The sequence below is a fragment of the Nicrophorus vespilloides genome, unplaced genomic scaffold, assembly GCF_001412225.1.
Source record: "Nicrophorus vespilloides isolate i.1.1-1 unplaced genomic scaffold, Nicve_v1.0, whole genome shotgun sequence".
NCBI classification, from domain to species: Eukaryota; Metazoa; Arthropoda; class Insecta; order Coleoptera; family Silphidae; genus Nicrophorus; species Nicrophorus vespilloides.
Window position 1 is genome coordinate 84,560 of NW_017099948.1, and position 25,743 is coordinate 110,302.

General features: G+C 31.7%; 1 protein-coding gene and 1 pseudogene across 1 annotated transcript in view; both read right to left on the minus strand.

Moving 5' to 3' along the window:
- LOC108566267 overlaps positions 1–22,283 on the minus strand; it is a 57,968-nt gene extending 35,685 nt beyond the window's left edge. Inside the window, exon 1 of the mRNA XM_017926069.1 lies at positions 22,206–22,283. The gene's annotated coding sequence lies outside the window, so the exon portion shown is untranslated. The remainder of the gene's footprint in view (positions 1–22,205) is intronic.
- Positions 10,698–11,886, minus strand: LOC108566260 (annotated as a pseudogene).
- Positions 22,284–25,743: the final 3,460 nt, after the last annotated feature.

Here is a 25,743-nt window from a genome sequence, read left to right on the forward strand (position 1 = left end):
TGATATATTTAATAATTATCAGGTTTATGCTACTTTTTATTTAAGTTGTTAATTTTACATTTAAGTAAACTTATAGTCTTGATTGAAGAATATTTGAATCATTCAATTAGGCTAAACTAATATATTGTCCATTTAGAAAAGTTGTAGCTACAAAAATAAGTGACTTGTTGTTGTTGTTCCTGTTTTGATTAATGCGCTTAACAAAACATTGTTCGTTGCCTTTCTTGCATCCCCTTTGTTGTCCGAATTTCGGCCAATTTTCCATTTGCTATTCGAAACAACACACAAAAGAAAAACATTTTCTTTGCGGCGAAACTTTTTCCCATCCGACCTGAGGTCGGTCCATTCATTCTCCTGTTCCGGCCGACCGAAATAATCCGAATCCAGCAAATGGATTGATTGTGTACTGCAATTAATTTCTACCACACAACACAACCCTCTGTTGTTATCTCATCCTGTAGCTTTCTCCCGGTAAGCCAGACACAGCCTCATCCTCCTCATCCACTACTCTAGTCACACTCCTTCTTTCCCAGCCGAACAATGGGAACAATTAAAAGGTGTTTTGTTTCCAGCTCGAACTTCCCATTATTTTTCCTTCCACGCTTTTCAATTATGTCTCGAGGCCCTTACAACACTCACCCTCACAACCTCCCACATCTCCGCCACGTTTTTCTTTCCGTCTCAGAAAATGGCTCGGAGCGAGAAATATTTTTGCGGGATATTGAATTTAATATAAAAGACAGAGAGGCACTGTTTGCTTATGCGACACCTACCCTCATCTCATCCCAACCCCTAAATCGTTTTATTAAAGCTGAATTGCCCGAGAAACGGCATTTACAACCAACGACAAGAATTTTCATATAAATCGCGGTTTTAGCATTTTCTTTTTGCTTCCACGCTCGTATTTACTACCCCCATTGTTTTTCAAAATCTGATTATTTAACAAAATGTGAATCAACATAAAAATGGAAAATATTACAAGGTTAAAGAAAAAAACTAGTTGAATATACAATTTTTATTGTAAATTTGATGCAAATTTTCTTGTTAGGAAAAAAATAATCAAATTATAATTATTAGTAAATAATAAAAAAAAATTGTAGGTAAAAACAGTTAAAGATGAATTTGAATTGTATTCTAATTGTATTAATACATTAAATACACAAATGTTCAAATTAATAAGTGAATTCATAAAGATGTTCAATATATTAAAAGCTTTTAAGAAAATTGCTATAAATTAATACAATCAGTTCAGTTGAAGCTCAAACTCTAAATCAATTCAATTTATTTGTGCTGAATTTACGAATTAGAACGAAGATTGTAATGAAACGCAAACTCTAGCAGTTTGTGCTCAAATATATATATTCGTGTGTACGGACATTTCGACATCTCTATTGCGCTTTGTTCATGGAGCATTGTTCCAATAAATCCATCAGAGCTTTGACGTGAACCGATCATTCGATTTCACGGCGGCGTACGTGAAAGAAAATGCAGGCAAATGCAAATGCCGTTTTATCTCGCGGGACCAGAAACCGGGTACAAATTAAATTTTCGACCTCTCAACCCCATCCAAATCAACCAACCAACCAACTCTGAAACGCGTCAATATTATAATATCCGATGATTAATTACAATAGCGCGAAATTTGAATACGGAAAGTAGACATTTTATCTTTTGCTTTGATCACAAAACTTCCACTGTATAAATTAGTGAATCAAGCTTTAAAAGTGTAGGTTTACATATATTTTATACAAATAAGTTTAAAAAAATTCTTTTAAATTTATTATATTATACTGATGAAATACAGTAGCAACAAATATTTTGAAGTTAAATATGTCTTAATAAATTAAATTTTAAAGCAATGAAAACAAAGTTGTATTTCGCTTTTGATATAGTTTATTTATAATTGCAAAAAGTTGTGTATGCGATAAGATTTTTCGCTGCAGGAGAACTGGCAACAACTGCTGCAGCAGTAGCAGCAACAAGAAGTTATGATTTAATATCAGTTGTCCTGTCTTTTGGTAAGTAGAAAGCTCGGGAATCGAAAAAGTTTCCAGGATGCGAAAGATGAGGAGTAGGAGGAGGACTACTGGGCTTGGTATATTGCACGTACATCGGATGGGAATGGAGCAGATGTATGATACAAAGTATTTCTCTTTTCCTGCCGTTGCATGCAGTGACCCAATAAAGATATCCTAGACTGGACACGACCGGAGCACATTTCTACTAAATATTAGATGCCCCGGGGGCCTCCAATTCATCGTAAGAATTTCATCAAGGACTTGGAGGAAAATGTTATAAAGTGCTCCTCAGACCAAGGAATGTCTGGCATTATTATTTTGAATATTAAAACGTTTCATCTGTCTTATGTTCATTCATCACAAAGGAGAAATTTGTAATTACGTTTTATAAAACTTTTTCAGAAATTTCCCATTTGATTTGACAGTTTTCAGAACTAGTATAAGTATTAATATATATAATTATAATGTTTACTTGATACATCAAAGATCAAATATTTATTTAGTTTCATGAAGAAAATGTTTGAAAAATATTTTTTTTTTAGTAATTTAGTGCAGTGTTTCTGGAAAAATTCTCCATGGACTTTTCCAATTTTTACAACCGTATCGTAAAGTTGCTCCCTTTAAGACATCTGTCGTTCCATTGCATTTTCGCACCTAAGTCAATTCGGTTGGTTGGTTTACGATGGAGGTATTATTTTCGATTGGTTGACCTTTAGAAGCCACTAAAGCGTAAGGTGTTAGGGTCGACATTTAAATTGAGATGGGTGAGATATAAAAGGAATGAGGATGAGGATCAAACTAGTCATTTTACAATGAAGATCATATCTCTAGAGTGAAATATCCGAAAGCTAGGAGCGGCTTGTCCATGGAGGGTGGCACAGCTTAATGTACATTATCGATGCGTTGGCCCTAGGTAACCGGAAAGTAATTACTAGTTAAAACCGGTTGATTATATGGCTTGAATATAAATTTGCAGGAAACGCGAATGCAGGCAATCTCTTATCTGCAACCAGGTCTCATTACAAAAAGGGGGATGGGTAGAGTATAAAATCGATAATCAATTATATTGGCGCCACCAATCCCAACCCTTCGTTAATTTGCGTGGAGGAAAATTTATGACTTGCAAAATATTGTAAATATGTACTGGTAGATCGGATTACCACTTTGGTTTCCATCTTCTCAGCGACATCATCCGTTTGATTTGTAGTCTTCAAATTAGTCCTCCCCTTTCAATGGAGGGAAGGAGGGTGGATGAAGAGATTGAGGACGATGAGAGGGTGGGTGGCGTTTAACGATTCTCATCTTTCCACTTCAACCGCGAGACACTCCAGATAAATTAGCCCGAATTATCTTAAAAAGCCCCCGCAGGCCTCGCGATATACGAATTCCCACAACATAAATCGAGATTATTATTCATTATTTACAAGCACCTTTCTCTCAGCTATTGATATATCGCTTTCAGCCATGCTACATAAATAAAGGCACAATAATATCTCCGAAATTTATGAGCAACCCTACACACCGTTAAAATTAATTTTCATTTTACTATTCACAATTAATTCAAATACACTTTAAGGTATTATATTTACAAATTTGAACTATTCAAGAAATGATATATGAACTAATTTATTAGTAATTACTTTAAATATATAATTTTATAAGGTATTTGATGAGTTATATTATTTGATAAATGTATTATATGTTGGTATGTATTTTGTTTTGTTTTGTTTTTAACCCGAAAAGTTGAACCCTTTTCAAACTAATTCCATTCCAAAAAAACAAAGTTCGAAACTGGTTGGTTGGTGTTGGTGATGTTGTAACTATGAAGGGTCAAGTTGGCCCTTGGACCGGGCAAGCCGCAAGGGCTTCGGATCGTTGGCAAAAAGAGGACTCTCTCGTGAGTGTATGTGTTAGTTAGTACATGCGCTTGATTTAAATGAATGCGACGAAAAATATCCCGTGTTACTGGCATCCTCTTAAAACCTGTCATAAAGGACTCTTTTTTTATTTTCAAAGCTCGCGTACTACCATTTCCGTTGCAGTTGTACTTAACGCTCGAATTGAGATTTATTAAACTCGATGTGAATTTCTATGTACGCTCGGATTTCTTTATCTGAACTCCCTGTGGCATTCTGCACAGCCTCATTCATGCACCAATAAAAGCAGATAAGAGGAATCCAGCGTCATGCAAATTCCTCCCACGCACGAAACTAATTCCATCGAAACTCGGAGATAAACTGCATCTGCTCATTCAGTTCATTCACTAGTCAAAGTTTTATATTTTAAAAAAAAATGTACTAAGATAAATGTAACATAATTCCTGTGATGTAAGTCCGTCCGTAAGGTTTATTTAGCTTTAATGCTGTAATTAGGGGAAATCAAAAGAGCTTTTGACGTCGGTAAACAGCAATAAAAGCTGAGCCCATTTTAATTAACGTTTTAATTGTGCGGAGCAAATGCAACAAAGGCGTCTGTTCTCGACGATCAAAACCGGATGTGCGAAAGTCAGGTGCAATAGGCCGATGTTAATCACGGCACGAGTCGACCCTTGATAGACATTGCAATTCGCAGGCTTGATTTTTATTTTTACGTAACTCATTGTCATGCGACGGGTATATTTCTGGGAATAGAGAGAATATGTATATGCGTCTGTCACAGAGAAGATATAAAAAAAAGGAGCGGATAGAAACAAAAAGTGTAACGTGACGCGAATTTCTGATACATAATTCATATGAAATACGTGATGTTTCATATGTGATATTTCTTTATGAAATTTCAGCTGGCTTTGTTCTATTATGTAATCTAAATTCATTCTATCCTTTCATTACTTGACAAGCAACATGTATTAAATAAAAATTGATAATACAAATCCAGTGGCGGAACTTTGAAAAATTGAATTAAATATTAATTTATACAAAGACTTTTATAAGAAAAATACATAAATTGGATATTCTTCATTTTCTTTGTGTGTTTCGAAGTATATAAAAATCGAGTGCAAATTTAGAAAGCTGGAAGAGAGTGAAGCGCGAAATTGATACAGCGAACACTCGATATTTATTGGATTTATTTGAAAGATAATGGAAACATGATAAGTTTTATTCGATTCAATCTAATACAAATATGAATTTCATCCCAAGAAAAACAAACTTATATATTTTCTTCTTATTTGTTCACTGTTGTGTAATTACATTTCTACCGGTGGCAATCGCAAGCCCGACAACCGAAAGATCGTCTATTGAAATCCCGACTATATCGAAATCCCGACAGTGTATTTTATTATTATAAATTTCTAAAAATAACTTTTTTATGGTAGTCGGGATTTCGATATAGTTGGGATTTTGATTGTCGGGATTTCGAACGTCGGGATTTCAGTTGTCGGGCTTGCGATATAGACCCACTTCTACAAGTATAAGACACTCCCGTGTATCAGACGTACCTTCATTTTGAGGCCAAAAGTTTAAAAAAAAAATGTATTACATAAAGATATTGAATTTGAAAAATCTACAATCTGTGTTTAATTTGCACTCACTTTTTAAGACTCCAAATTTTTCGAAGAAGTATGCGTCTTATACTTGAGAAAATTCGGAAATTTAATAATATTGATATTAATAATAGTTCCAAGTTCAGATATTTTTTTTGTAAAATGTCCATGAAGAAAATAACTTCTTGGAAAAGTTCTGATTCATATTTTATGTTCATATTTTAATAAGTTTTTTAACAAATAAAAGTGGATGACTACTTTTGTACATAAAAAGATAATATTTTGTAATATTTTACTAAAGTTTTTAGTTATTAATAAGAGTTTGCGTTGATCATTGGATATAGCAGATAGTATAAATGTAAATAAATTGTGATATGAAGAATGGGTTAGTTCAAAAAAATAAAATTGCGCTGGACAAACTTGGAATGAAGACCAATACAAATAGAAGAGAGGAGCAAAGTAGTAGGAGGATTATGTGATTTTAGAGCGAATGCCCTGCAGCGTTTCCAATGGACTAATCCCATGCATCCATTAACCTATATAAAAGAGGAGTTCAGTGGAGGACCGAAGGACAATTCTCTTTCTAAGCTAAAGTGTTGGGACAAAAAAGAATCGCATTTTCAAGCAGGATTCGATATTCCAATATTTGCGCTTACAAAGTTTTAAAGTTGAGGATAGAACAAAGCATGCAGGATTATGCAATTTATCCATCGATGCTGTAACGTGCAACAGTATGTCCAGGCGAAATGTCAGAGCTTCGAAAGCTATTGCTTGCTCCGGAATTATATTTAATCAAAACTAATAGTCCAACTCGTTCGACTGTACGCGACGCTGTGTATTTATATCATTGTTGGTGGTGGGCTTTCGGAAAGTTATTTTCAAACAGGCCAAAAGCGTGAGCACAATCGATCCACTCCTAAATATATACACAATATAACAGCAGAGATGCATCTGGTCGAGAGCGTCAACCGTGTTGCTTGCATCCAAGCTTTATCAAATCCAATTCCATTTAAAGGCAAATATTCATCAAAAACCATTAACAATTAATACCAATCACGATTTAATTACTACAAATCTTTTATGTATAAACAAACAAAGGATTTTGTTTCATTACAGAATGATATCAGCTTCGTGAAATGGCGAAATCGAAATGGCCTTTTAAAAATCCCGGCACGAACTCACACGCACGCCTACCACCATACAAATAATAAAACGAGCGGAGGGAACTCAATTTATGTACGTTGTAAAAGTTAAAATATACGGAAAACTTTGCATTTCGTTACAACAATACGCTCAATTCTACATCCACCTCTATCACATACACACACATATAGAAATACACTCATACTCGCACAATTCCCAATGTATGAATGTATATACGTCTCTATATATATATAGTTCGAAAGCTGGAGAGCTTTAAAAAGCTCTCGAGGGCATGTTCGGAATTTCCAAACGGAATTCCTAAGCGGCACACGACACCAAAACGACGTCTTTGTAAAATGTACGAGCGTCCTCATCTCGCGGTTTCGTAATTTATAATCGAAACGTTTAAACCAGTGATTCCAAAGTGGTCTATATCGACCCCCAGGGGTCTATAACAACCTGCAAGTGGTCTACGTCAGCGAAAAAAAAAATTGAGGGTCCATGAAATGAAAATGGGGGTCCACAATGGGGGACAATCAAAATCCCGATGTTCGAAATTCCGACTGTATTGAAATCCCTAATGTATCGAAACACCGACATTTGACTATATCAAAATCCCGACAACCATAATCCGGACTGTATCAAAATTCCGACTTATCGAAATTCCGACAGTGTCTTTTATTGTAAATGATCGACAAAACAGAACATTAATGAGTTATCTTTGCGGAATAGCTCATAGTGTTTCATTATAATTATTTTATTCATTTATGTATTATAATAAATATAATTTTAAAAATTCATCGCTCGAGTTTTTTATTTTTAGATTATAATGAGGGGAGTTGAGATTATTAATTGTTGTTATTTATTGTATTTGATTTCATTGAATTATTCATAATAATTGTTATTAATATTAAATAATAGTTAAATAATAATAGATGGTGACTACGTTTCGGAATAATTTAAAAATGTTATTGTATACATTATAATAATAAAAGACACTGTCGGAATTTCGATACAGTCGGGATTATGGTTGTCGGGATTTTGATATTGTCGGGATTATGGTAGTCGGAATTTCGATACAGTCGGGATGTCGGTTGTCGGGCTTTCGATATAGACCAGATCTCAACATACACTGAACTTGTAAAAACCTCCACATTATGATATACCAGTATCATCTTGTTACAAGCATACGCACAGTCTCAGAGCAAAGATCTTAATAATTATAAAGAAAAACCGAAAAACATGGTAAGGGGTCTACGACACAAAAAAGTTTGAGAACCTCTGGTTTAAACCCTCTTTAACTTATTGGCACCGTTGCACACGTAATTACGTCTCTATTTTCATTTGAACTACAACTGCAACATTTTTAGATTCAATTTTATTACAATGTTGAATGTTGTCCATGATCTCTTTAGCTTCAACCCAAATGCAAAGATATGTTAAATATTTTCGAAATACAATACATTTTATGAATGAACTTAAATTGCTGATGATTTATGAAAAAAAAGATGTTTTATTCTGAAGGAAATGTATTGGAAATATAAGGATTTCATCGAAGCAAATATTGCATGACAAAAAGGACGTGCACATAATCCTTGTCTGTTTCCTTTCAAGTTATATATATATTCTTTTTTTTATATATATCTTTCCTCCATATTTATGAGCAAGAAATGATCGAGAGAAATTGCTACACACATCCAAGCTGCAAACATATTTTCCGAATGTGTCAGTGGCAGCAGGAGGAAGCAAAAAAAATAAATAACTTGTCTCTTCACAAATAAAATCATTAGAACGTCGGGTCGAAATTGCGGATGAAATATTAAAAATACCGTTGAGAATGTTATCAACTATATTCGTGTGTGTATGTATTTTTTTTTCCCAAGGCCCTTTTTCAACCCTTTCTCGTTTCCGGTGATCGTATATCATGCAGGGTAGAAAAAAAATACGAAGGGAAAGGGCGTACATGTGGTGGTTTCTTTTCCTCCTTCGGTCGGTTGCGGGTGAGGTCATATTAACGGGATGGAATTATGGAATGCATATAGGTATTCGAACAAAGGGTTTCATTGTTTTCAGTTGGAGATACATGCATAAAGGAGAAAGAGAGAGAGAGAAGAGAGGACAAAAAAACAAGCACATTGTTGCCTCTGGTTTACATTTCCCATGCTAATTTACACATCAGACCTTTCATTAATAACGTTGCTGTTACAAAAGCGCCGACCTGACAACAAAACGCAAAATGGTTCTTTATCAAGGTACCACTGGAAGGAATGCAAAAAAAAACAAAATTCTAATTACAACTGTTTTTTTTATATATATACACTTGGTTCTCTTTTCGGTAGATACGTTCCACAGGAAATCGCACAAAAAAGGACTAGACACACGTATAAAAATAAAGGATACGTTCCATAATTTTTTAAAACCGCATAAAACTAATTCAATGAGTTATTTAATATACAATATACCGAAAATCGCATAAAAAAGGGTTTATTAAATTTCAGAAAAATAATTAGTCTTACTATATTCTTTCTGAAATGTTTATTCATATTTTTATAAAAACGTTAACAATCATAGAAAAGTTTATTAAATTTCAGAAAAATATAATCTTAGCATATTTCTTCTAAATTTATACGGAAAAATTTTACAAAAAAAATACAGAAATTTTTTATGAAACTTAATCTTTCTTCACATTTTTTCTTTAGAATTATCGTCGCTATATGAAAGTGTTCGGCATAATTTGCGAACTGGTTCGAAATCACTTTCATCACTAGAAAAGTCAGCAAATCAGATCTATGTCCTGAAGATAATGATTCTTTACAAGTAAAATTAGTCTCAACTTCGCATCTTTGACCTTTTGACAATATAATCAGTGATTAAACTTTGCGATGGCTTTGCTATTTTTTTTTGTACAATTCCTGATATCCAGAAATGCAATTTTGAAGCTCGCGTTGAAACTTTAATGCTCGTTCAGAATTATGATCTTTTTCGATGAAATGGTTTGCCAATTTGTGTCAAAACGTGTGAAAATGGCCTAAAATAGTTATTTAAATTGCTTCTTGAAATAAAAACCGCATAAAAAGAGTACGCATAAAAAGAGGACCGAGTGTATCTCATACATGTAACCTAGAGAAAATATGGATAAACTGTTGTTAACTATGCAATCCTAATAATTTTTACTATTGACTTTGGTTTATACTAGTTTTATTGTTGGTATGAAGTTTATTTTATGCTATTAAATTTACAATAGAATACATAACGTAATATACATTTCATATAATGTCTATAAACATCTTTTCCTTAACTTCTTGAAATTATTTTATTTAAATTAAAAAGAAAGAAAATTTGCCAATAAATAAATTGAATATTTTTTAAAGTCAAGAAATTTTAGGAAAATATTAGTAAATAGTAAAAAAATATAATAATTTTGATGAATGAATGTTCAAAGTGTAGACTAATGCTGATGCTGTTTTACTGTTGCAGTCTACTCTTGAAAGTGTAGTATCGATTTGTACTTTGTTACATGTCATTTTAAAATTCAGGCTGTAAAACGTTACGACTTCTGGTGGGTCTAAAAGCTTGGTAGCCGTAACAAAAAGGTTAGTGCAAAATCAATGGACGTGTTACACGCTTTCTGTAGCAAATTGAAATGATATGGAGAAGTGGCGCAGCGTGAAATACAGCGATCCGTGCGCCGTGGGCGCAATCCATCTCCGCAGTGTAAATGTGTCTAATCTTATTTTGCTGTGTGTGTGTGTATGTGTGCTTGCTGCGTGAAGATATATGGGATATTTATCACACAGTTCTCAGCCACGGCGATAAATATTTATTTCCATGGCAATATTTGATAACGGGCATACGGAACGCGTGCACATTCACATCATCCTTTTTCGAAACAGAAGACACAATGTAAGTTTCTACTTTCATGTTATTGTCGAAGTTCAAGGAATCGAGATCGAGGAGAAAAGTTATAATAGTCGGACATTTCCATTGCACTTTTCATCTAGCCGAGACAAAAAAATAAATATTTAGCTTTGCGAACTTCTGGAAAGCTCCTGTTTTATAACGTCATTATTTCAATTAGCTTTGAGCGCGAAAAGGGAGGCGAAAAGCTTCCCGCAAATTGCGGATGAAACCGGGATTATTATATAAATATTTAATGGCCGATGGCGAAGACTTGAAATTTATCCAAGGAATAACGTAAAAAAATATATATAATGTGATGGAAGAAAATGCGTATTCCTTTAATTAAGAAATTTTCCGAAAGCCTTTCTAGTTTATGATGCGATGTAATATATACAATGAATTTCGGTTTAGAAACGAATGTTATTTCTTCTTTTTCGCTGCGATGGCTTCTAGCAAGGGCTTGCTTTTAGTTATGTACCTTTGACGCAAGTTCTCCAGGTCGCTGCCCAGCTGCGCATCCAATGCACGTAGTTCCTCCTCCAGTCTCATCAATTCCGTGTCATTATCGGGCTTTAGTTCTGTAATAAACTTGTGTTTGAGTAAGCCCGAAGTGTTTGCCCTTAGTTGAGAGTCTTTGATTAAGCACAGGCCGAGGAAGTCTGCGAATTCGGGACTCCAGTTCTTCGGCTGCTTCAATGCTGGAGGAGGATTATTTGGGATCATGAACATTGCCTTCATCGGATGCAAGTCGGAATGGGGCGGTTTCCCTTCGGCCATCTCCAGCGTTGTTATACCCAAGCTCCAGATATCGACGAGGCAATCGTACGCGAAGCCAAGGACGACCTCAGGAGCCATCCAGAAGGGACTACCTACAAGGGTGTTGGTTTTGGCCCTTCCGCAGATCCCGAAATCTGCTAATTTCGCTGTGAAATCAGCTCCCAACAGTATGTTGGCAGCTTTAACGTCTCGATGAATGCGGGACATGGAGTGCAAATGCTCCAATCCCTTGAGGACATCCCTCAGGATCGAGCCTATCTCCGATTCGGATAGCGTCCCGCCGCGCGATCTGATCAAGTCGGAAACGGAACCGGCCTCGCAATACTCCATCACAATCCACAAGTCCGGGTTCTTGTAGTAGCTTCCGTAGTATTTTATAATGTAAGGGCTGTTATTGCATTCTTGCATTACGTCCACCTCGTCGATGCTCTCGCCCAAATCCACTTCGACCGGGATTTGCTTTATCGCCAATACCTGTCCGGATTCTTTATGCAGGGCTTTGAACACGCTCCCAAAAGTGCCCTCTCCCAATTTACCGATAATCTCGAAAGCCTCGTCCGAATTCATCGGAGCCTAGAATCATTCAACAGACTACAGTCGCCAAGTGCTCTATATATCTCTATACCCGCTCTCTACTGCAGCAGCATGTTAGTAATCTAATTTACTCTGGAATTAGTGCGAGACGGATATAATAACATAAGCATTCGTTGATCTTCTTACTCGTTCCACGCATATTTACATCACGTTATCTGGACAAAAGCGATACTCGATCCAAAAATAAACCCACCAAAGAATGTTTGAACGTTTTAATTTAGAGTTGGCCAAAAAGCGTTATCAAATCAGGTCAAATTACATGGAGAAAGAAAATAATAATAATAATAATTACTTCTCCGAAACAAGTACGGTTTCGGAACTTATTACACCAAAGATCGTTCGTTTGCTTTTATACATCTGTATGCAATTCACAGAATTTGCATTTCAAATTAATGTTTTCGCGGAGCTTTGTTTCGCGGATTACACTCGTGTTCTTCTCCCGGTCTTTTGTTGTTTTTCGGTCAAAGGAAATATTAAATTTATGTTGAATGGCAGAGCCTTTTAAACGTGACAAGCGAAACGTAATTTTTCCATCCTCGCGGTTAGGAATATTGAAAAGTTGATTTATCCGGAGGAAACAAACAGAAGAATAGGGGGAAAAATAGCTCGAGTAAAAAGAAGAAAAAAAAAAAGTATATATATGAAAGAAGTAAAAGGAGGAGAATGGAAGTGGCTTACGCAGTTTGCTTTGCGGAATCCCCGAAGGAAACAATTCGGCAATTCGATCCGCAAACAATAAATTTCATTTTTCGGGCGACTTTTATTTCGGCAAATTTTGATTGAATTTATAGAAAGAAAGAGGTGAAAATGGAAAAGGGGAAATGTTTAAGGACTTTGCAACGCCGCATGTTTTCGCTAGAGATTACGTGATGTATGGGTGCTGGTAACTATCGAGTTCTTATATAAAAGAAAATGGTAAGGAACTGCACGATTTATAGGAGATTTACATAAGGAGATTGTAACTTATGATAGTCGTCTTATTTATGAAAATGCTTGTTTTTATTAACATTAGTTTATCTTTAACGAAAATTTACTTAATTTTTGTAAATATACAACAATGCACTGCCAGAGGACATCGATCAATCACCAAAGGCGCCAATGACATAAGTATTAGATAAAAGTATTTTTTTGGAAAGGGCGCACAAATTAAATATTTTATCCCTTTTATATTTTGATTCAAGGGCGCAAATTAAATATTTTATCTCTTTTATATTTTGATTCAAGGGCGCAAATTAGATGTTGACCGCAAGAGCAATAATAACTTACTACGGTTCTGAACTTTGTATGTAATCATTTAATGTTAATTGTTTCAGAGTAATTAAATTCTTTAGTAAAGAAGAGTAAAGTATGCAAGTATTACTTTAATCAATCTAGATTTATTGAAGATTAATCAATTTAATTAATTATTTGATCGTGCCTGCCAAAGAGGATAATCTGGTTTCAGAGTATTTAAATCAGTACATCAATTATTCAAATTTATGTACTTCAATTAAACTAGTTTACCGTAGTAATTTATAATTTATTATATAACATTAAAATAATTAGATAATATAATTGGTGATCAAAATCAATACTTTACGAATAAATAGTAAAGAATTACATCAGCATTTGTACTTCAGGAAACCCAGTGTTACGTAATAATGATGAAAATAAGTAATTCTAACTTTAATTCCATTAAAACTGCATACTTTTCAAAAAAAAAAGTGAAAGCTGATGGTGAAACATCAATGTGAATATCCTTTTCATATTTTCTTTCCAAACATTTATGACTTTAATTCGATTAAATGTGAACAGTCCGATGCAGCATGTGTTTGAAACGACCGAATGAAATTTCAATTACGACTCACACACGGCCACAAAAGCACAAAAGTGTAAGTTTCCTCGAAATAATTTCGTAAAACGTTACTTGTTGCTAATCCCTAAACAAAACTATCCGGAACGATTCCGAATTAACGTAACGTAACTTACGGTGGAAATTCGCGCATCCTAATTGGATCTCCAATTAAGGGAACCGGAAGTAGCAGTAAACACCCAACTCCAGCTTCGATGTCTGCAGTCTTTGGGATCGCAATTATCGTCATCATCCTCGAGGATAATAATGGAATTTGTTATTATTATCATTGCCATATATTTTTCTGCAAGGGTTCAAGAGGGAGTTGGTGAAAGGACAGCGGGTTACTGGATACGGACGACGTAGTCTCATTAAAATAATGAGAGGGGGTGCAAAAGGGTCCGTGATTTTCCCAGTGAGGAATTGCGAGTCCCTTTTATGCTCTATTTAGAATAAGGAAGTATCTAATATTCCGTTCCCGGCTTTAACTCTGGCTGCCTCTGCTGCAGCCGGGAATAATTAAATTAGAGATATATTCCAGAGGAAAGCCGCACCAGCATACTCCTTCTTTTTTGTTTTCCGCTTTCTGCAGTTTTCATTTTAAGCACGTATACACACATACATGAAACACGGGCGAGAGTGTTTTTCCTGCTGAATTTCTTTTGGTGGGTTTACACTACTTTTTTTCTCAGCACTAGATAGAAGAGCTCATGAAATATTTCGAAGCAATTTTCACTTGCAAAATTAAATTAGACAATGGACAATTTGTAATACAGACAATGCTCTCGTTTCCACCATTCACCTAATTATATTTTACTCCGTTCTATTTACCTATTTTCATCATTTGTATCTTATTTCATTATATATTTTTATATCGTCTTCTGTTACTCAAATGAAGGATTTACTATAATTATTAACATCTACTTAGAAATCTTAGAATTGTAAAATTATATTAATTACATATTTAAACTTGAACATTATGAAAGATTTAATATTTCCCAAAGAAAATATAATAAATAAACTAAATCTACCATTACTTTTAACAAAAGGTTGATTTTATTAACATCTACTTATATCTTCGGATTATAAAATTACTACTATTCAACTAAAAAAAATCAGGTGAAAATCTTAATTATTTTAATGTTGTGAAAGATTGAAAGTTCACCAATTTTTTTTAAATAAATCACTCATTATTTTTAAGGAATATTGGATTTCGTTAAGATCAACTTAGATCTTAGGATTATAAAATTATATTAAAACTTATTAGAACTTTATCTATTCAACTGTGAAGAAAATCATATGAAAATCTTAAGTATTTGAATGTTGTGAAATAATACAAATTCCTTTAAAAACTGGAGTAAATAAATCAAAATTATCAAACATTACTTTTAACGAAAGGTGGATATTATTTAAACTTTATCTATTCAACTATGAAGGAAATCAGATGGAAATGTTAATTATTTCAATGTTGTGAAAGATTGAAAGTTCACCAAAAAAAACTGTAAATAAATAATTCATTATTTTTAAGAAATATTGGATTTCATTAAGATCTACTTAGATCTTAGGATTATAAAATTATATTAAATCTTATTTGAACTTTATTCTTCTATGAAGAAAATCATATCATAATGAAATAATAAAAATTCCTTAAAAAACTGGAGTAAATAAATCAAAATTATCAAACATTACTTTTAACAAAAGGTGGATTTTATTAAAACTTATTTGAACTTTATCTATTCAACTATGAAGAAAATCAAATGAAAATCTTATTTATTTCAATGTTATGAAAGATTGAGAATTAACCAAGAAAATAGACTAAATAAATCAATCATTGTTTTTAACAAAAAGTGAATTTATTTAACATCTATTTGGATCGATCTTCGTATTATAAAATTATATTAAAAATTATTTGAACTTTGTCCATTCAACTATGCAGAAAAATCAAGTTAATTAATTTGAAATTTTAATTACTAACTTTTATCTAGAAAATAAACCCAAACAGACTCAATTCAATTTCAATTACATTGTCAGCAAACTCAAAGTTTTACACATGCATTTTCCAATTTAATTCTATAGAAAATATTTAATTACACTATCATTGAATTGAACTAAATCAATTTATTCTCGCAGCTTTCATTTTCCGTTTTGATGTCAGTCAGTCAATCACCATGAAATTTCGCTTCGTACTGTTTTCCATCTGTCGCCGGGATATTTTCATATCTAAATAAAGAAAATATAAACATACGCGACGGCCGTAAACGCACGCATTATGCAGATTTCATTGGATCAACAAACGTAATTAATTTCGTTCATTATTTTATAATAAGCGTAAATTCAACATTTCGAAACGCCGCACAGCGTAATAATTACTGTGATATGCAAGTTTATTAATTTTAAATTACAAACATAAATATAAATTACACTATTTTTTTTGTTTGCTCATTTTATAAAAGTTCAAACAGTTTTGTTAAATAATTTAAAGTAAATTACTTTTTATATTTCATGTTATAGCCGGAAACATTTTATGTTAAATGAAATATTTCAATTTGTATACAACAACAAAAGGTTATATTATTTATAATAACAAAAATATAAATCGTTGAAATATTTCATTAAAATAAACGGAAAATATTTATTTACAAATATTTTATAGACTGAAGTGTTTATTTATTGTATCTGTGCCGTTTTTATTATTATAAATTTGGGATCAAATGCTTTTCGGATGATGTGGTTAGATTATTATGTTTTATAGATTCGATACTAAATGGATTTACGAGCACTTCTCGCCTATTCCAGATAGGTGATGGAGCCGTGTTTTCTTTATGGCCGGTCGAAAAATCATAAAGAAAACTGCGCCCGGCTTAATATTCCATTGCAGATACGAGAGAAAAATATATATTAAAACTTCACTGCAAGATAGAAATATTAGCAATGAAATATAAGAAAACATTAAAGTTTTATCGTCATATATATTTCGGATGTTTTGAAATTCAAAAAACCGAACTGTTATCATTTAGTATTCTGTTTTTTATTGGACAATTCATTATTATCAGAGAGTCGAACCGAAATTAATTTCATTCTGGTTTACGGTTATGTTCCAAGTAATTGTTTATCGTTCCAGATTCGGTTCGTCTAAAAATTTCGGTTCAGTTCCGGTTGAAATTAAAATTTAGAAACGAAAAAAAAGCAATTTAAATTGGTTAGTTAAAATTTAAAATCGAGTCCAATATCAAATTTTGATTTAAGTTTATTTACCAAATTCCATTCATACTATTGTTTTCAATTATAAAATTGAAAATACAAAAGAAATAAAAATTGATTAGTGACTAGTATAACACATGCACTTTGTAATGTTTCTTCAGTCATGTTTATAATAATATCCTTTTTAATCACTTTCATTTGAGTTTGTTATAATGTTAATTGCGCAAGACTTGTGCTTTCCGTTCTTCTTCAAATTTTCTCTTTTTAGTCGGTGAATGATTGGTGGTAATTGAGGCTTTTTTATATTGATAATCCCACGAAATTCGGCCTTGATAATTTTGTGTTCAAAGAGACTTCATCGATGTTTTTCCGGTTTTCGGTTCGGTTCCGGTTCGACTTTCTGATTATTAGGAACCGAAGGAAGAACAGTTGATCTTTTATTTTTATTTGGAAAAACTGATTCGGTTTCTTTTGGCCAAAGGTACTCATTGTAAATTTGTTTTATTTTCTATTGCATCCGATTTTTGGTCAATAAATTTAGTTATTATTATTAAGTTTTGATATACAAAATTAAGTGTCACAAAAGAAGCGTTACTATCAATATTATTCTTTTCGTATTATTCCAGTATTTTGCATGTTCTACTCAATTTTATTACTATTTTATATAATAGTTCCAATTACGTGTGATTTCTTTTATACAAATACATAAAAATATTTGTTTGTTATATAATTTTTGATGATTTATTTCAATAACAAAATTTTATCATAAGCGTTTTTATATCTTCATGATAAAATTGGACAGTTCACAGTTTACTTATGTCAATTTATTTTTAACATAATCTCAATACTGGAGAAATGGTGGTTAAAAACACACACGTTTCTTTTATTGCTTTGCTAAAATGTTGTAAATATTGAAAAAAATACTGTATCTAAATTAAATAATTTAATTAAAATTTATTTTTAAATATAACTTTTTATAATGTAGTAATTATATTATTATTTAGAATCACTTGACTAAACTAAAAAAAATGAAGTAATTAGTCTTGTATTTCTTTACTATCAGTGCTTAAATCAAGGATTATGCTGTTTTTCAAACATGTTTTACCTACATAAATGATCCTACTATTTTTCTTCATTTTCAACGTTTCGTCTCGCATATGCTGTACACATTTCTGTCCTTTATTTTTTTTTTGCCCGAAAGCGCAACTCGGGTCGAGATGGTAAAGATGGATGCTTGTTTGTGTTTTATGAGTGAGCGAGTGTTCGCTCTTTATTTGAAGGCAATTAAGTATGAAATGAATGAAAACTGTTAAGACCGTTTTCTTTTTAATCTTCTCTCAGTCGGAGATGCTACAGAAACGGGAGCTCGTTTACGAAAAAGAGTAAATAAATAAATGTGTAGTAGATGAACAGAGAGGCACAAGAAACACACGAGCGGAGGCCCCCATTAATCCAGGGGCTATGAATAGAATTAATGTGGTTTGATGAGATCATTTAGGATCGTTAAGAAAAATATACGAGCGCCATAAACATAATGTTGATATGGGACTTAAATGGATTCCCGGTAAAGACAACAAAAAAAACAAATGGATGAAAGAAAGAAAACCACAACGATTATGACTGTTGTGACAAAGAGCATAATTCATTTAAGCCAGGTGTTTTCATTTCAACGAAGCTCTTAAGATTGTCCATTTTTTTTTTAAGTTTATTTTGATAGAAATATCACATCTTAATTTTAGAAAATAAGCAAAAAAGTAGTGAATTTTATATAATAATAATAAGTAAAATACTTATTCTAATTTTATAATTAATAGTAATACTATAAATGTAATACCTATCAAACTATATTAACCGTGCGGACGAGCGGCAAATATATCCGCCCAACTTTGTATGCTAAACTGTATTAATGTTACGAAAATATTGCTGTAATTTAATTAACTTTTCAATCAACAAATACACTTTAAAATGTACTTGTTCTTATTTTACTTGTCAAGTAGGAAGTAAACATAATGTTGATATGGGACTTAAATGGATTCCCGGTAAAGACAACAAGAAAAAACAAATGGATGAAAGAAAGAAAACCACAACGATTATGACTGTTGTGACAAAGAGCATAATTCATATAAGCCAGGTGTTTTCGTTTCAACGAAGCTCTTAAGATTGTTCATTTTTTAAGCAAAAATTAGTGAATTTTATATAATAATAAATAAAATACTTATTCTAATTTTGTAATTAATAGTAATACTCTACAAATTTAATACCTATCAAACTATATTAACCGTGCAGACGAGCGGCTGATATATCCGCCTAGTTTTGTAGGCAAAACTGTACTAATGTTACGAAAACATTGCTGTAATTTAATTAACTTTTCAATTAACAAATACACTTTAAAATATACTTGTTGTTATTTTACTTGTCAAGTAGCAAGTAGGTGACATTAGCAAATTGGTAAATGGGAATTCGTGTGTGGATTGCGAATGCACATTTCTGAATCAATTTGGTTCCAAGACTGACAATTTATGCAGCCTGGCGTCCACGAGAATTTACTATATACTGGAGTGTAAACTAGTTATGTAATCCGTACATAAACAAGGCATGTAGTAGCGCTGTCCGATTTAATCCGACTTTAGTTCACTAAATTAGTTACGCCAAACAATTAACTAAATAAGTAATTTCAAACTGCGATGTTTATATTTTTTCTAATTTTTTCGCAAATCCTTCATTTTTATCAATATTTAGTTCAAAAACACAGTATAGTTGCATTTTTTTTAAATGATACTAATTTTTGATCATTTATGAAAAAAAATAATAGTTTTCAGTTAATAAACTCAAGAATTTAATACTGAAACATGAACAATCGGAAATACTGTATTCGTTCCTTCGTACCATTAAAATTTTCTTGAAATCGAATCACGCAACGTTATAATAATAAAATATGAAGAATATAAGCACCCCAAGGGAAGTAGTTGTAATGAAACTAACAGGAAATCGATAATTGTGTGTGCGTTAAGGAAACACGAGTTAAATGCGATTTATTCCCCCCTTTTCTTTGCATTGGGTATGAGCGTAGGTGGGTCATCACCCTTTACAGAATGAAACCCAATCCAATGGATTACTCCAATTTGGAGAAGTAAACTATGAAAAGAGGTGCAGGAAGGTGAAGGAGGATAAAATAATAATAATAAAAAAAGGGCGTATAACACGATGTAATAGTGAGAATGAAAGGAGTTCCTTCTTTCCCACGATCCTGGCACGACGTTGATTAATATCTCGCCCTCCCTGTACTTATTTACACTGTTTTACATGCATCGAAATTAATGGCAAAATTTTGAAAGGAACTCCACACTTCATGCTCATACATACTTCGTCGCTCCATAGACAAACCGCCTCCTAAATAGAGTTCGGAGAAATATATTAACTTTGACTGAAGGATGATTGATGTCTCTGTGTTATAATAATATGGTTATAAGTCTTCGCGTATAAATAGACATCGATAATGGCTGATATGTTTGCTATTTATTCGCAATATCAAGAATCCTTCAGTATTGTTAATGCATTAATTGATTCGTTTAATTAAGTTATCTACATGTGCTTAACCTTTAGGAAAAAGCTATTAACACTACTTCTTCATCGAACAAGAAGCGTCGAAATTATAATGGCTCGTATGAAAGACATTACGTCAGCGCTTATTATTCAATTTAGGAAACATATAACTACTTGAATCAAACATTTTTAATATTCAATTATTATATCATGTAAAACTCTCATTTTCTCATTATTTCTCAATTAATTCAGTAAGATTACCATTATTTAGTTAATAAACTACAATAGACTTCCGCATAAAGTGAGTTTCTACAACCCGCTAAAAATATTATAACAAAATGCGGGAATTCAAAGTTATACGAAGAAAATTTTCGTATAACACAATTCCATATAACACGTAAAGTATTAACCAAGTTATATAGGAGACTACAGTACAAGTATTTCACTATTTATTTAAATATAACTTAATTCCGTTTTTAGTTAATTATCATATTCTATTTACGTATAACTTTGTATTATTAGTATTATTCTGAGTTAAACGCAAATGTTATGCATACTTCATATTTCATTACATAATGTAAAAATTATTATAATTAATAATAGATATTTAAGACAATCATTAAGATTATGCTTATAAAACTGATTTGGCATCTACTCAAGATTTAACATTAACATATCTATGAAATTAAATTAATTATCATTAATAATGAAACTAAATAATTTGTTAATAAACTATAGAAAAATTGTAAAATTCGTATCTTAATTTACAATTTAGAATTCAATAACAATCGTGACTAGTTGGCGCCTTCTGTGATAATATGTTTATGAAAATGTTGCGTTTATTATCAGATAATATTATTTATGTTTACTTATTATGCAAAGATTAGTGATATTTTACAATTACGATTTAAATTAATTACTTAATGTTTAATTCTAAATATATCATATTTAAATATGAATAAAAGAAGAAAAATAATATTGAATGTTGCGTTTTTATTATTTTTCAATATTATCGTTTGTAATTATTAATATAATGGTGATTCAGTAGTTTCATAAGAAAAATAACAATACACAATACAAAAATATGCATTGTTTTTAAAGCTATAAAATGAAATGTTTACATTATTTTGTAAATATTGTATTATATAGTTTTTATTTTCCAACTCAAATATTTCCTAGTTGTTGATTCTGTAAAATATATACAAAATATACACGTTTTTGGAAATTAAAAAAAATTGTATATAAACATAGTAATATACATGTAATTTACTAATGTAAAAATGATTTTTTCATGAATTTATTCCCTTTTTGTTGGTGAACTGTTTTTAAGTGTATTAAAGAATTTTGAATATATAAAATTGTATAGAGTTAATTAATTAATCAAAATTTAATTTAAGCGCACGGCAAAATGTTTGCAGTTTTATAAATGTTTAATGGAATGGTGAATATTTTTAAATTAAAATTGATTTTTTATATTTGTGAATTTATAGAACAAACTATATATTTGATTTATATAAATTTTATAGGAAATATTTAAAAATAGACTTAAAATTAAATCGATTATAAAATTGATTGTGAATTATAAAGTAAGTTAACAAATCATTTACTTATAAAGTAAAATTTAAGTCGATGTTAAAATATTTCAAAACAATTTGTTAGTGCAGAACTGTACTTTATTAGTAATAATGTAAAGTAGAAGTAAATAAGTGGGATTTACCTTTGCTGTTGAGGGTTCAAAAAGGTCGAACTGGATTTGTAAGTGAAGCTGCAGCGAGCGAAACGAGATTACTAAAAACCGGACACGGTGTAGAAGAGTTGTAGTATTTGGAGTGAGTGTAGTTGTAGCAGCAGCAACTAGAGCTATCAGCTATCTCGACGACGTGAAGAGCGGATCGGTGCGACGGGTGCTGCGGTGCGATGCACAGTGAGCGGGTGTTCGGTGATGAAGCTATGTTAGGTCCTCGGTCGGAGAGCACGGAGAATACTCTTCTCTCTATTGATCACACACAGCACGGAGCCGAGAACAGCCAGCGCTCCGGATATTACGGCTACAGCGGCCGAAACATCTTCAGCGCGCAACATCGGCCGAGTTCGAACCCGCCTGCAGACAACCCTCCACCCTCCTACCTCACCCCGTCATCCTCGGCACTCTCTGAATGCCTACACCAAACCATGCCTCCTACATCCCTGCTGCTGCTGCTGGCCTTCCAGGCCTTTCCACGGCCTGGTGAAACACAATACCTCATGCCTCGTCCCAGAACCGTATCAAGGGACACCGCAGTTCTAGGCGCCACCCATGCCTTAATTATTCACAAAAATACTCGTTTACCTCTAGTTTTAACTTAACCAGACAAATTCCATACTTTTAGCATAGTCATAACCTAAAGATGTGTATACCATGAAGATTCTTCTAAATATTTTACTCTAATTGAAATATCCTAATTATGTACTATAGCAACAACTTATTTAAACTTATTTTTTTAACAATTCTAGATTCAAAACCCATAACATTTACCTGTAATTGATTTACCCTAATTATTTACAATTTATAATTAAACACTAGGTTCATTTATAATCCTCTTTATTTGTATAGCTTGTTTATAATTATAACGTTTTCAGTAATTATAAAAAACAAAGCTTCAGCCCTAACTTAAAGTTTTGTTAAATTCTTTAATTTGTCCATTAAAATGTATTTTTACATTGTCCTAAATACATTTGGAAATACCAATATTTGTTGAAGCGATTATATTAAATATTTGAAATTGAAAATTGAGGAAATATCCTAAATAATTTATATAGATTTTCTTACATAGGTATAAAAGGTGCATAAATCTTGTTTTTAGTTATTTTCTACATATTTAATTACTACTTATATCATTTACTACTAATGATGATTTTTTTTAATTCTATTTAGAATACATATTTTTTTCTGATAGTTTTCCACAATTATATTAATTAAATTAATTAACAATTTTGTTGTCAGAAATCTAGGTGAAAGTGATTAAAAATTAACACTACAAAAACGCTTATTTCATTATATATAATCATTTTTGTATAACCATTTATTATACTTAATAATTAGTTTTTTTATGCATTAGCATTAATTACAACTGAATCTAATAAACTATAATTTATTAACATTATATATTCATATTATAATTTCAAATACTAAACTAAATCAACGAACAAAAACGAAATTATTGATAATTAAAACTTCAATTATTCACAATTAGTTACAAAATTATTTTGCAAATTTATACATAAATTCCTTATGTATTTGAGTAGTAACCTTGAGTATTTGAGCAAGTGCTTTACTTAAGAAGTTTTTAGAAGTATTTTCAACAGATTTTTTTCTGATACCTTTTCACAATTATATTAATTAAATTAATTAACAATTTTGCCTGTCAGAAATCTAGGTGAAAGTTATTAAAAATTAACTCTACAAAAACGCTTATTTTATTATATATAATCAATTTTTTATAAACATTTATTATATTTAATAATTAGTTTTGTATGTCTTAGCATTAATTACAACTGAATCTAATAAAATATAATTTATTAAAATAATATATTCATATTGTAATTTAAACTAAATCAAATACGAACAAAAACGAAATTCTTGATAATTAAAACTGCAATTATTCACAATTAGTTACAAAATTATTTTGCAAATTTAAAAGAAAAATAATAATAAATTCCTAAAAGATATTCTAGGTTTTTTTTTAGTAACCTTGAGTATTTGAGCAAGTGCTTTACTTAAGAAGTTTTTAGAAGTATCTTCAACTTTAGTTAAGATTTTGGTCTAAAACTGAGTTTAACTATGAAGATTGAATGAAATTAAAATTCCTAGATACGGTACTGGCTCATCTAACAACGTCCCCCCAACTCCATGTGATCAACCCACACAACCATAGACAGCCGGGCCTCGGTTCTCTCCAACAACAAAAGAACGAACTCTCAACAAGAACAACGAATGCGGGGTTACAAAAAAAAACACACACACAAAACGACGACTGCCTCACATTACCGCATTTCGTTTCGGCGACAATTACATCAACCGGAATAACGCATTCAATTATGCAACAGACGAACTGTTAACCCACAAATGGGACGAGATGTTATTAATTAGTCCAGCCGTTTTGCTCTAAATTTATAAGCGCAATTGTCACAGAATTTCCATTGCCTCGTATAGGTCCTGTGGAACACGAGGTTACACAATCCCTAGGCACCAAAGAAGAGAAGAGACGAACCATTCCTGTATCCACGTAATCCCCGCACATCTATTCAACATATTTTGCGAATTCTGGATAACATTCCGGTCCCTTTTTGTCCGCCAAAACGCCCTTAATATAATTGAAAGGATTTGTATGTATTAGACGTGTTTGGAAAACTTGGGAAGAGGTCGTGTTAATCCTCCTCCCTTTCAAATCACACTGACATTAATTAGTTTTTAAAACAATTTTAACATTACTTAGATTGCAATCCCTTATTTCAACAATATGTAGCACACATATCGGCTTTATTTATTAGAATAATTCTTTTATATGTATTTATTATTAATTCCAATTAAGATCTATTCATGTAAATATCATTTAATTAAATAATTAGAGTAAATAATATTAAAAAAAGTTTTATTTACTTAAGTATATTTGTAATGCTCATTTCCTATATATATATATACAAAATTATAATTACGAAAAGTAATCTACATAAGTTATGATGTTGCAACTACTAATGTTTTTGTATTACTTGAAAACCAAATCTTTAAACTTAAATAAACATTTATGAATTAGTAATTTTCATATTTTTAATAACTTTGAACAATAATTCAATTCAGTTATGTTTCTCATAATTAAATAACTTAAATTTATCTTCACATTAAGTAGACACGTTTCATTTTTCCGGAATTTAGAAAACATTGAAATAAGAAAATATGCACATTGAAAACAAAGAAAATACTGCACGTATTTAATATTCAAATTAAAAGAAGCAATTATTTTCCCATTACAAACCATATCCAATTCATTTAATGATCTTACGTAACGTAATTCTTGAAAATAATAAACAAGTATATTATGTTACTTCAAATCTATACAAATTATGTTTAGATTTTAACTCAAGTAAAAATCGAAACAAAGAAATGTTTCGGCAAATAAAAGTAAACTGCGCGCAGAACGATTATTGACCATTTCCTTCCTTCGGTCTTTCCATAAATAATAAATACATGCATTTGGACTAAAGGGCCTAAATCGGTT